Here is an 11,398-nt window from a genome sequence, read left to right as displayed (position 1 = left end):
ATCCGCCTCCTCCTCAGATGGCTCTGATGGGGTGTCAGGCTCGGAGGGGATGTCGCTGCCAGAACGGATCATCAGCTTCAGGTGCTCATAGCGTCGCTTGCTGCGACGCTCAGATCTCTCGTATCGCCGCCGGTTACGGCACTCCATCTAGTCTAGCTGCTGAAACAGGCGGTGCACTAAGTGATAAACTGGCTCGGAGGTAGGTGGAGGTGCAGTGGTGGTAGCAGGGGTAGCTGTAGAGGAAGAGGGGCCGGCAGATAGGGTGGCTGTCTCATCAGTAGGAGTGAGGAATGGAGGTCTGTAGCCCAAAGCCAGAAAGTTCCTGCTGTGAGGGATAATTTTCTTGCATTCTGCAGCAGGTGGCTTCTCATCAGCATCCTCCCAAGGCACGTCAGCTCGACGGCCAAGCTGTGTAATCAGATATGGAAAGGGGAGAGTGCCTCGGACGTGGACCCAGGCTATGTAGTACCGAATAAAGCGTGGCAGGTATAGGTCCTTACCCTCCATCACACACCATAGGAGGGTGATCATAGCGGCAGGTAGCTCCGTCTCGTGAGTACTCGGCATAATAAAGTTGCTTAGGATCTGATGCCATAGCCGAGCCTCATCGTTCAAGTATGCTTGCTTGATTCCCTTAGGCATGGTGGTGTTCTGACCCATGACCCATGGAACAGTCAGGTCAAGGGCTATTCGTGCCTTGACGGCATCCCAGTCAAACTTCATGAAGCGCATGTCCTTCTCATCCTGTTGATAACCATCTGGCTGATCGGATTTAGGCAGGAGCTTCAGAACATCCTCTATGGCCTCTTCAGTGACCAGTATCTTCTTCCCTCTTAGGTTTACTGTATCTAGGGAAGTTTTGAAGTAATTGTAGTAAAATTCCCTTACCCAAGATGCATTGACCTCAGTCAGGTTTCTCTCCAGGAAGAGCCAGCCTCTTTGTTTGATCTGATCAGAGGTGTATTGCTGAAGTTCTTCTGGGATCTTCAGAGTCCTCTCCAGGTACAGGTTCCTGGAGGTTGCAAACACCGAATACTTCAGCTCACAGTATCGGTTTGCAAACTTAATGGGATCAGTAGCAGGGAGTAGCTGGTCAGCCTTCTTCTGCGGGGTAAAGTGTTTCTCCCGCCAGGAGTCATCATGCATGATGTCCAGGATGGACATGGAGGATTCTCCTCTTTTGCGTTTGCCAGTTGTCGCCTTTCCTTTTCCTTTTCTTTAGGTGTCAGACATCCTAAAAAACAGAAAACTAAGATATAATAAAAACGGGAAAACAAGTAGGCAGATCACAAAATAAGCATATAGTGGCAAAGGAGCAATAGAGTAATGAAAACGAGTTAAGTAAATATGCATTAAGGATTGAATAGGAGTTAAAAGTCCGAGGAGAAAAATTAACAAACCAAAATGTATTAGAAAGCATGTTAATTAGGAAAAATTAGCATCATGCCTTGGTTAAAAGGTTAAAGAGAATAGTGAAAAAAAACAGAAGAGATGTTTTGAAAGGTTAGGTTGGTTAGGAATGAAAAAAGAGTTTAGGAGGTTAAAATTAGTGAATTAGTAAAAAGTGGGTTAGAGTAAGTGGCATGATGATCCTTTTCTAAGTAACAAGCATTCTCAATTAGAAGCTACAGTTAACTCATATCCAAACAAGGGAATCAGGTTGATGATGAAATAAAAATTGGAGGCTAAACATAAAAAATATAGATTATGAACCAGGAAATCAAAAAGAATAAGCAAGCTTGCCCGGGTATTCATGAATTGGTTTGGTAAAAGCAGAGTAAAGCAGAGTTCAAAGTGCCACAACCAAGACATGAATGGAAACAAAACAGTTTACAGAAAATTGGGCAGTATTCCTGCTAAAATTGGATGTTCCCAGAAAATAAACAGTAAACAGGACAGTTCATATGAATTAAAATAAACTACAATTAGGTATGAACAAGAAATAACATTCATAATAGCAGCATGAACAGTACGAACAGCATATGAACAAAACTAACATCACAGCAATAGCAGAATTGCGAAAATTATAAAACAAGAAGCATGAATAGCGCAATTAACCAGGCCTAAATCCACTAACCACATCCTAGGCTACCTAACCACCTAGAATCCACTACAACATGCATATCTAACTAGCCTAATGATGAACATAAACAGAAAAATATGTAATTAACTGGGAATCGAAAGAAGGGTGGCGTTCGGCGGAACCTGGTAGGCGGAGGAATGAGAGTGGGGCAGAGAGGTGGCTGGGGGATGGTGGTGGTGGCGGCTGACGCGGTGGTTGATGGTGGTTGTGCGGCAGTGAGGGCTGGTTGGAGGCAGGGGTTTGGGGGGGGGGGTTAATGTGGGTAGGGGGAAGGAAGGGAAGGGGGCGTTGGTGGCGGTTGGAGGCGCGGCGATGACGGCGGCGCGGTGGATGTGGCAGTCGCGAAGGGGGGGTAGTGGTCGTGGAGGGAAGAAGAGGAAAGAAGAAGAAGAAAGAGGGGGAAGGGGGAAGGGGGGTGGCATGGCGGTGGGTTCTGGGTGGTCGACGGGGATGGCGGTGGTCGGTGGTGGGGAATGGGTAGGGTTCACGTGGCTGGGGGGTTATCGAATTTGAATCCACGCGATCGTGTGGGACACGCGGTCGCGTGGCTGGGGTGGAATGGGGGTTGACGCGATCGCGTGAGTGATGCGATCGCATGGAATGGGAGAAAGGATGAATGACGCGGTCGCGTGAGGCATGCGACCGCGTCGCTGGAAATTGTGTTAAACGCGCAATTCCAGCGTCGTTTCAGCGCAACTCTCTGTCTCCTTTGGGGTGTTGTGCAATCCATGCGACGTGATCGTGTCGCTCACGCTGTCGCGTGGGATTGGTGTTGTGCAAGTGACATGATCGCGTCATGGACGCGACCGCGTGGGTCATTTTGTGCGAAACACACAACAGCCGCATGATTCCATCCCAGCTTTCTGGGCGTTGGATCCTTACGCCGATTTCCAGGTCACGCGGCCGCATGAATGACGCGGACGCGTGGGAAGTGTTTTTCGCAACTGACGCGATCGCATGAATGATGCGGTCGCTGATGCCAGGGCATCTTGGCCAGTTTCACTGACCTTTTCTTTACGGTTTTTAGGTTAGTTTCATGCATTTCTTTAGGAAATAAGCTAGTTTTGGGTAGATATTCACCTATGCCTTGATTCAAGCATACATTGTGCATTTTACATAATTTCATGAGGATTTTACATAAGTTTAATGACAAATATTATGTTGCATTACTCATGACTTGGACTAGAGCTTTGATGCACTTTATTGCTTGATTTCAGGACCAAAAGGAAGCAAGAAAATGGGAGGTAACTTGCAAGGTTAATGAGAAAAGTGATTGCCAATAACACTCTCAAAAAGCCATCAATGCCCACGTTAGAGAGTCACGTTAACTAAGTTAACGTGAACTCTAACGTGGAGAAGAGAAGTTGAGCCAACGTTAGTGACACTTAACATTGTCACTAACGTTGGCAATTACTCATAAGTGGCAACGTTAGAAGCCACGTTAACTTAGTTAATGTGGCCTCTAACGTTAAGGGGGGAAGAGAAGCCAACGTTAGTGACACTCAACATTGTCACTAACGTTGGCCTATGATGCAAAGTACCACGTTAACTCCCACGTTAACTTGGTTAACGTGGGAACTAACGTAAGGGATGAAGAGTTGTCGACAACGTTAGTGACACTCAACATTGTCACTAACGTTGAAGCAACCACACAACCCCCAAGAGTCACGTTAACTTCCACGTTAACTTGGTTAACGTGGAAGCTAACGATGAGGAATGAAGGATGAGCCAACGTTAGTGACACTCAACATTGTTACTAACATTGGGATGGCTAAGGATGGCCACGTTAGAAGCCACGTTAACCTAGTTAACGTGGACTCTAACGTGAGACCTAGGGGCACATTGGAACGTTAGTGACAATGTTGAATGTCATTAACGTTCTAGAAGGATGGAAAAGGCCACGTTAGAAGCCACGTTAACCTAGTTAACGTGGGCTTTAACGTGAAGCAAGAAGGGGCACACTGGAACGTTAGTGACAATGTTGAGTGTCACTAACGTTCTCGAAGGTTAACAAGGCAACGTTAAAAGCCACGTTAACCTAGTTAACGTGGGTTTTAACGTGAGGCAAAGGGGTGCATTGGAACGTTAGTGACAATGTTAAGTGTCACTAACGTTCTCGAACTTATATTCTTACTAAATATTAACACCCCTAACGTCCTGAACTAAAGTCTCCTTCCACTTCGCACTTTCTCTCTGCAAGTAATGCCAAGCCCAAATAAAGAAAGGAACTGCTTCAAACTCAAGATCCAAAGGCCCAAGACTTGAAGAATCACACTAGAAGCTGAGAAGAGTAGTATATATAGGAGTAGCTTTGAATTGAGAAGGAGTTTGGGAGGCTGAAAAAAAGAGAACTACTCTCTGTATTTTACTTTCTTTGCAAATTCTAGTTTTATGATGTATTCTCCATCTTTGTTTTCATTTTCAAGAGCTATGAACAACTAAACCCCTTTCATTGGGTTAGGGATCTCTGTTGTAATTTGATGGATCAATACTAATTTTTATTATTCTTCTTCTATCTTTCCTCTTGATTTTACTTGAAAGCTTTCGATCTTCATCCAATTGAGTAGTTATCTTGGAAGAGAAGCTATTCAAACTTGGATCTCTTTTGAACCTTGAAAGAGGAATGAAGAGATCAAGCTAGAAATGCTTTCTCATGCTGGACCAAATTGAGTTTGGATGGGTATGTGACTATAACCCTCTCAATACTTGATTTGGGAAATGCATGTGGTATAATCAGTGACCATACTTCATCTCTTCTCATGAGCAATTAACCAAGGAATTGGCTATTGATCAAGATTTGAGAGATTGAATTGCAAGAAATTGTAATTTAATCACTTAAGATTGCCAAGGAGATCAATGAGTGCATTGATTGAGGAAGAGATGAAAATGAACTTGATCCGGAGAATTGCAACATCTCCTAAGCCCAATGAACTCCCCATCTCTGATCTTACCCATACTCTTTAATTTCTGCCATTTACTTTTATGAGGCAATCCCCCATTCTCATTTACAATTCTGCAATTTATTTTCAGTCATTTACTTTCATTCCTTTAATTCTAGCATTTACTTTTCTGTTATTTACATTCCCGCCATTTTATTTTCTGCAACTCTCAACCTATATTCTGGATTCGCTCAACTAGAACATTCTTTTAATTAAAGTTGCTTGATCAATCAATCCCTGTGGGATTCGACCTCACTCTATTGTGAGTTTTTACTTGACGACAAATTCGGTACACTTGCCGAAGGGAGATTTGTTGAGAGACAAGTTTTTCGTGCATCAAGTTTATGGCGCCGTTGCCGGGGATTGATTGTGCATCAACAATGATTAAATTGGAAGATCACTAGATTGAGCATTTTTATTTTGTGAATTTCATTTTTCTGTTTGAGTTATTTGCTTTTGTTTTAGTTAAACTTCTTCCCTCCCCCCTCTACTCTTTTGTTTTTCTTTGTTATTTTCAATTCTGTTTGCTAACCCACTAACTGTTTGATATATTGCATCACCCACAACTAACAGTAATTCTGACACAAATACTGTCTGCATCTATTTTCTTTGCTTGTACTTGTTGGTTGTATGACAGGGAGAAGAAGCGGGGCTTCAACTTCCTTTGATTCTGAACCTGAGAGAACCTTCCTTAGACTAAGGAGGGAGGCAAAAGAAAAATGTGTAGTTGGTGCTGAGGAAGAGGAGGAACACTTTGAGGAATACTTTGAACCAAACATGGAAGAAAACATGGAAAATCATCATGAAGAAGAGACTCACAACCATGGCAAAGGAGGTGGAGCAAATCATGCTGGGGAGGATAGAAGAGTTTTGGGCTCTTACATTAATCCAAACCCAGGCAATTGTGGAAGTAGCATCCAAAAGCCAACAATCCATGCCAACAACTTTGAACTTAAACCACAGCTCATCACCCTTGTTCAGAACAACTGTTCGTTTGGAGGAGGTGTTCAAGAAGACCCCAATCAACATTTGACCACCTTCCTGAGAATATGTGACACAGTGAAATCTAATGGTGTTCATCCTAACGCCTATAGACTGCTCTTATTTCCTTTCTCACTCAGGGATAAGGCAGCCAAGTGGCTGGAATATTTCCCAAGGGAGAGCTTGACAACTTGGGAGGATGTGGTGAACAAATTCTTAGCAAGATTTTACCCTCCTCAATGAATCAATAGGCTGAGAGCTGAGGTTCAAACTTTCAGGCAACAAGATTGTGAGACTCTGTATGAAGCATGGGAGAGGTTCAAGGACTTAACAAGGAGGTGTCCACCTGACATGTTCAACGAATGGGTCCAGCTGCACATTTTCTATGAAGGGCTCTCTTATGAGTCAAAGAAGGCCGTGGACCATTCATCTGGAGGATCCTTGAACAAGAAGAAGACCATTGAGGAAGCCATAGATGTTATTGAAACAGTAGCAGAAAACGACTACTTCTATGCTTCCGAAAGAGGGAACACAAGAGGAGTGATGGAGCTAAACAATGTAGATGCTCTGTTGGCCCAAAACAAGCTCATTACCCAGCAGCTGGCTGACCTCACCAAAAAGATGGAGAGGAACCAAGTAGCAGCAATTTCATCTTCATCAACAATCCAAGAAGGAGTGAATGAAGAAGCAGAGGGGAGTCAGGAGCAAGCCAACTACATTGGGAATTCACCAAGGAAAAACTATGATCCATACTCCAAGACTTACAACCCTGGACGGAGAAACCACCCAAACTTTGGGTGGGAAAGTGAGCAAGATCAAAACCAAGACCAGAGACGTTACAACTACAACAACAATTCAGCTCACCAGCAATTCACCCAGAGGACATCTCAACACCCCCACAACAACACTTCTCCACACATTTATCAAAACCAAAACAGCACATCTTCTCCGAATCACTCATCAATTGATGACAAGCTCTCTAAGATTGAAGCCTTACTTGAAGGAATATGCCAAGAGATTCAAGAAAATAAGGTGTTCAAAGAGGATGTACGAGCCAATATTAAGAACTAGGGAGAGACCATTAGGAAGCTGGAATTCCAGGTGGGATATTTAGCTGAGAAGATTCCCAAAACTATTGATAGCTTTCCAAGTGACACGGAGAAGAACCCCAAGGGAGAAGCAAAGAAAGTAAGATGGGAAGATTGCAAAATGGTCACTACGAGTGATTAAGAGACTGAAGACAAGCAAGGCAAACTTTGCAAACAACCTGAAGACAACTCAACAAAGGAGGAGGATAGAAATCACCAAGGACCAGAAATTTCACAACAAGAGTTGCTGAAGCTCTATGCTCCCTTCCCTCAACTGCTCAATGGTGCTGTGGGAAAGAGAATATACTCAAGGTTCCTAGACTTGTTTGCATCTCTGCATGTAAACATACTATTCATCAAGACAATTCAACAAATGCCTGTATTCATCAAGTATATGAAGGAACTTCTTCCCAAGAAAAGCTCACTCAAAGGAGGCCAGACTATAGTGATGAACAAGGAATGTAGTGTCCTTATTCAACCTGAGCTGCCTACGAAAAGAAGAGACCCAGGGAGTTTTCACATCCCTTGTGCCATAGGTGAAACTATGTTCGATAGAGCACTATGTGATTTGGGGGCCAGCATCAACTTACTGCCTTTACCCTTGGTGAAGAGGCTGCAGATTAATGAGATAATGCCCACAGATGTAATCATCAGACTGGCTGACAAAACTCAAAATCAAGCAATAGGAGTGGTGGAAAATGTGTTGCTAAAGGTTGGGAAGTACTTTCTCCCAACAAACTTTGTCATTCTGGACATGGAAGAGAGTCACACTTACCCAATCATATTGGAAAGACCATTCCTAGCTACGGCCAGAGCACTTATCGATGTAGAGAAAGGGGAGCTAATATTGAGAATTCATGATGAACGACTCAGCTTCAATGTCTTCAAACTCTCACAAGAAACAGATCAAGAGGACAAGGAACTAAGCACAAACGATAAGGAGACACTGAAGGAGGAGACAAGCACTGAAGCACAACCAGTTCATTCTGAAACCCCCTCAATTGATAAACAAGGAAAACAGCAATTGCCACAGCTCAAAGAAAAGTTCGAGGAACCCAAACCTCTAGAGGCAAGTGAAGACAGCATCACATCTCCTTGGAGAAAAGAGGTCACCAAGGGGAAGGCAACCTTAAAAGAAACAAAGAAGAAGGTACCAAGGAGATGGAGGAACAAGAAGATCCCTACGGAAGATTTCTCTCCAGGGGATAGAGTTGTCTCAGCTTACTTCCCAGATATTCCCCCTAATCTCCCTACTGTACCATCTCAATTACCTAAGGTCTTCACTATCAACAGAGTTCTTTCCCTGGAACATGTGGAGATCATTGATCCAACCAATGGATACAAGTCCACAGCAAGAGGGGAGGACTTTAAGCACTACCAACCACCCTGATGAAGGAAAAACGTCAAGCTAGTGACGCTAAAGAAGCGCTTCATGGGAGGCAACCCATGTTTTATATGTTTTTAAAATAATGAATAAATCAATGTTTATGAATTTCAACCCAAACTTGATAAACATTTGGTGAAATCTTTATCATGCAGTATATAGTGAAGAACAAGTTTGGTGTTCAAAGCAAACCAAGATGCATGCTAGTCTTGGGAGCTTTGAACAAAACTTTTCATCACATTGCTTCAAACTAAGTTTGGTGTCACCCCATGGTGCCACCAAAATGCATATAAGGACCCACCAATAGTTAGTTAGTTAGTTGGAATTCATAAATAAACAATCAAATCCTTTCTTCCCTTGTATTCTAGCCGTAGAGTTTGAATTTTTTTATGATATTAATTTTCCTATTTTAAATCTTTATAGGAAAGGAAAAGGAGCATAAAAAGGGATAGATTGGACAACCAAACAAAGAAGGTTCAGACACCGCAAGAGGAGGGGTTACACACTTGTTCTAAAGAGGGAATACATTGGAAAATGTTGCCATGCAACATTGAAAAAAATGGAACCCCTAGAAGACCGAGCAATCCCCATCATAAAGTGATGATCCTTGTCTTCTAGCCATGCATAACCCTAACCGTCCATCAAGTGACCACTTCATCAATCTACACCCTCCATTCTCTCACAACCTCTTTATATAAACGACCCTTGTCCGTACCACCCTTCATTGTCATCGCACACCCTTCACCACTCTTCATTTCGGTACAATACACCCCCTATCTGATTATAAACGTTCCTCCTCTCACTCTCTTCATTGCCATAAAACCCTAAACAACCAAAAGTCTCCACAACCTTACCACCTTCACATATTAATCATCATTCATGGCATCTTCAAGTTCTAAAAGAAGGGAGGGAAAGGAACCCATGGAAGAACACCCATATGATGAGAAGAGATTTAGAAGCTTGCATCATGCTTTGCAATACTGGTGGATGGTTGATAAGGAAATCATCTATGAGCTGGGGTTTCAAGTTAAGAAGACTGAATGCCCCGAAATCACAAAGAAGGTAGAAAGGAGAAGATGGGAGCTCCTCACTGACCCGGTCACTAAGGTGAATGCAAATTTCATAAGAGAATTTTATGCAAATGCAGTCAGATGTGATAAGAAAGATGAGTCATATACAAGCTTTGTGAGAGGAACAATGGTGGATTTTGGTCCCATGAGTGTAATGAGGGCATTGAAGCTACGGTCTATACCATTTGAAGAAGAAAGTTACCACTCAAGATTGGACAACAACCCAAATTATGACCAGCTTTTACGAGATCTTTGTGTACCAGGAGCTGACTGGGAAAGGGGTGCAGGAAATAAACCAAAGTTCATTAAGAGAACAGACCTCACTCCTGAAGCTAAGGGGTGGTTCGAGCTAGTGAGGAGGTCTATTCTCCCAGCTGCAAACAACTCGGAGGTGAATCTCGAGAGAGCAACAATGGTGCATTGTATACTCAAGGGAGGAGAAATCAAAGTTCATGAAATCATAGCTCAAGGCATTAGAAAGATGGCAGAGAAAAGCGACTCAAGAGGAACATTAGGTTACCCCAGCACTATTTACCGAATATGCAAGAAAGCTAGGGTGGTTTTTGAAAATGAGGACCCCGTTTGGATAAAGGAAAGCATTCCAATAACGGTCCGAAGGATGAATGCTGCAGCATCCCCCCTGCCTCAACGGAAGCAAAGAAAGAGGACAGCCCCTCAAGTAGTGGAAGGCCAAGTCTCAGAGGGTCAAGCACAACAGACCTTGGACATGCACCAATTGCAGGAGGCCATTGATGGCTTATCTAGACAATATTTGGAAAGCCAAGGAGCACAGAAAGAGCTTCAACTACAGATGATGGGGCAGCAAGAGGAAACACTTTCAAGATGGATGACTCAGCAATGTGAGTGGCAAAGGCAAATGATGGAACAGCAACTAAGCCAAGGACAACAATGGGGAGAAGCATTCAACAGGATGGAACAAAGGCAAAACAAGCAACAAGAATCCACCCAGAGGCTAATCAACATCCAAGCACATCAAGGGGCACACATACATGAGATGCATCAAAGACAAATAGAACAGCAGAACTATTGGACGAGCAAAGGGCATTCGCAGAAGGAGTTTACATGAGCCAAACAGGACATCATATAAACACTCAAGCCAGGCTCGGCTACTTAGTGGGACAGCTGCCAGTATTGCATCCAGGAATAGCCAAGTATGACGAAATGAAGGATGAATTAGCACGAAAGGAAAGACAAAGGGTGGAAGAGAGTCATGAGTCAGTGAGGAAGGCACTTGAGGATTGGAAGCAAGCAAGATTGGCAAGGATGCGAGAAAATGCAAGAAGAAACAAGGAGGACAAGCAAGGAAAAGAGCATGGACATCCACAACAGTAAAAGGTGGTGGAGTTCCTTCTTTGATTCCATCTTTCTCTATGTCTTAAAATAAGGAAGATCTTGTATGAAATAGAACTTGCTTCCATGTTATGTTAAACCTTTTTCAATCATGTCTTCTAAGTTTGTGGTATTGAATAGGTCTATGTGTGTTAGTCTTTATGTCGCTGCATCCTTACTTAACTTACTTGTATGCTTGTTCCTTTTGAATCAAAAGAGAATGATTATGTTTTTAAAAGACCAGAGTGGAGTTCATATTGTGGAAGTGCATTCATGAATCTTTGGGGTAGTCATAAGTTAGCTAAGTTGGTTCAACCACAAGGCTAGGATGACAATTATCTGGCCTGAATACTTTGCTTTGGATACACTCATGAGACTAAGATAATAACAAGATCCTAATAAGAGAAAAGGGAAAGAACAATGGAAGTGAAAAAACAAAAGAAAAAGAGTAAGCAATAAGGCTAGGCATCAATGGTTTTAATCTTGAGGCAAGTGTCTGTGGT

The 11,398-nt window shown here is 43.0% G+C and overlaps 1 non-coding gene across 1 annotated transcript; it reads right to left on the bottom strand.

Annotated features, from left to right (window-relative positions):
• Positions 1-6,252: 6,252 nt before the first annotated feature.
• On the bottom strand, positions 6,253-6,356 carry LOC112788488 (small nucleolar RNA R71). The gene has a single exon (XR_003195849.1). It is a non-coding gene; the product is annotated as a small nucleolar RNA R71 (small nucleolar RNA).
• Between the last annotated feature and the right edge of the window lie 5,042 nt (positions 6,357-11,398).

The sequence above is a fragment of the Arachis hypogaea genome, chromosome 20 (assembly GCF_003086295.3).
Source record: "Arachis hypogaea cultivar Tifrunner chromosome 20, arahy.Tifrunner.gnm2.J5K5, whole genome shotgun sequence".
NCBI classification, from domain to species: Eukaryota; Viridiplantae; Streptophyta; class Magnoliopsida; order Fabales; family Fabaceae; genus Arachis; species Arachis hypogaea.
Note: the sequence above shows the minus strand (reverse complement) of the source record. Positions and strands in the feature narration are given on the sequence as shown.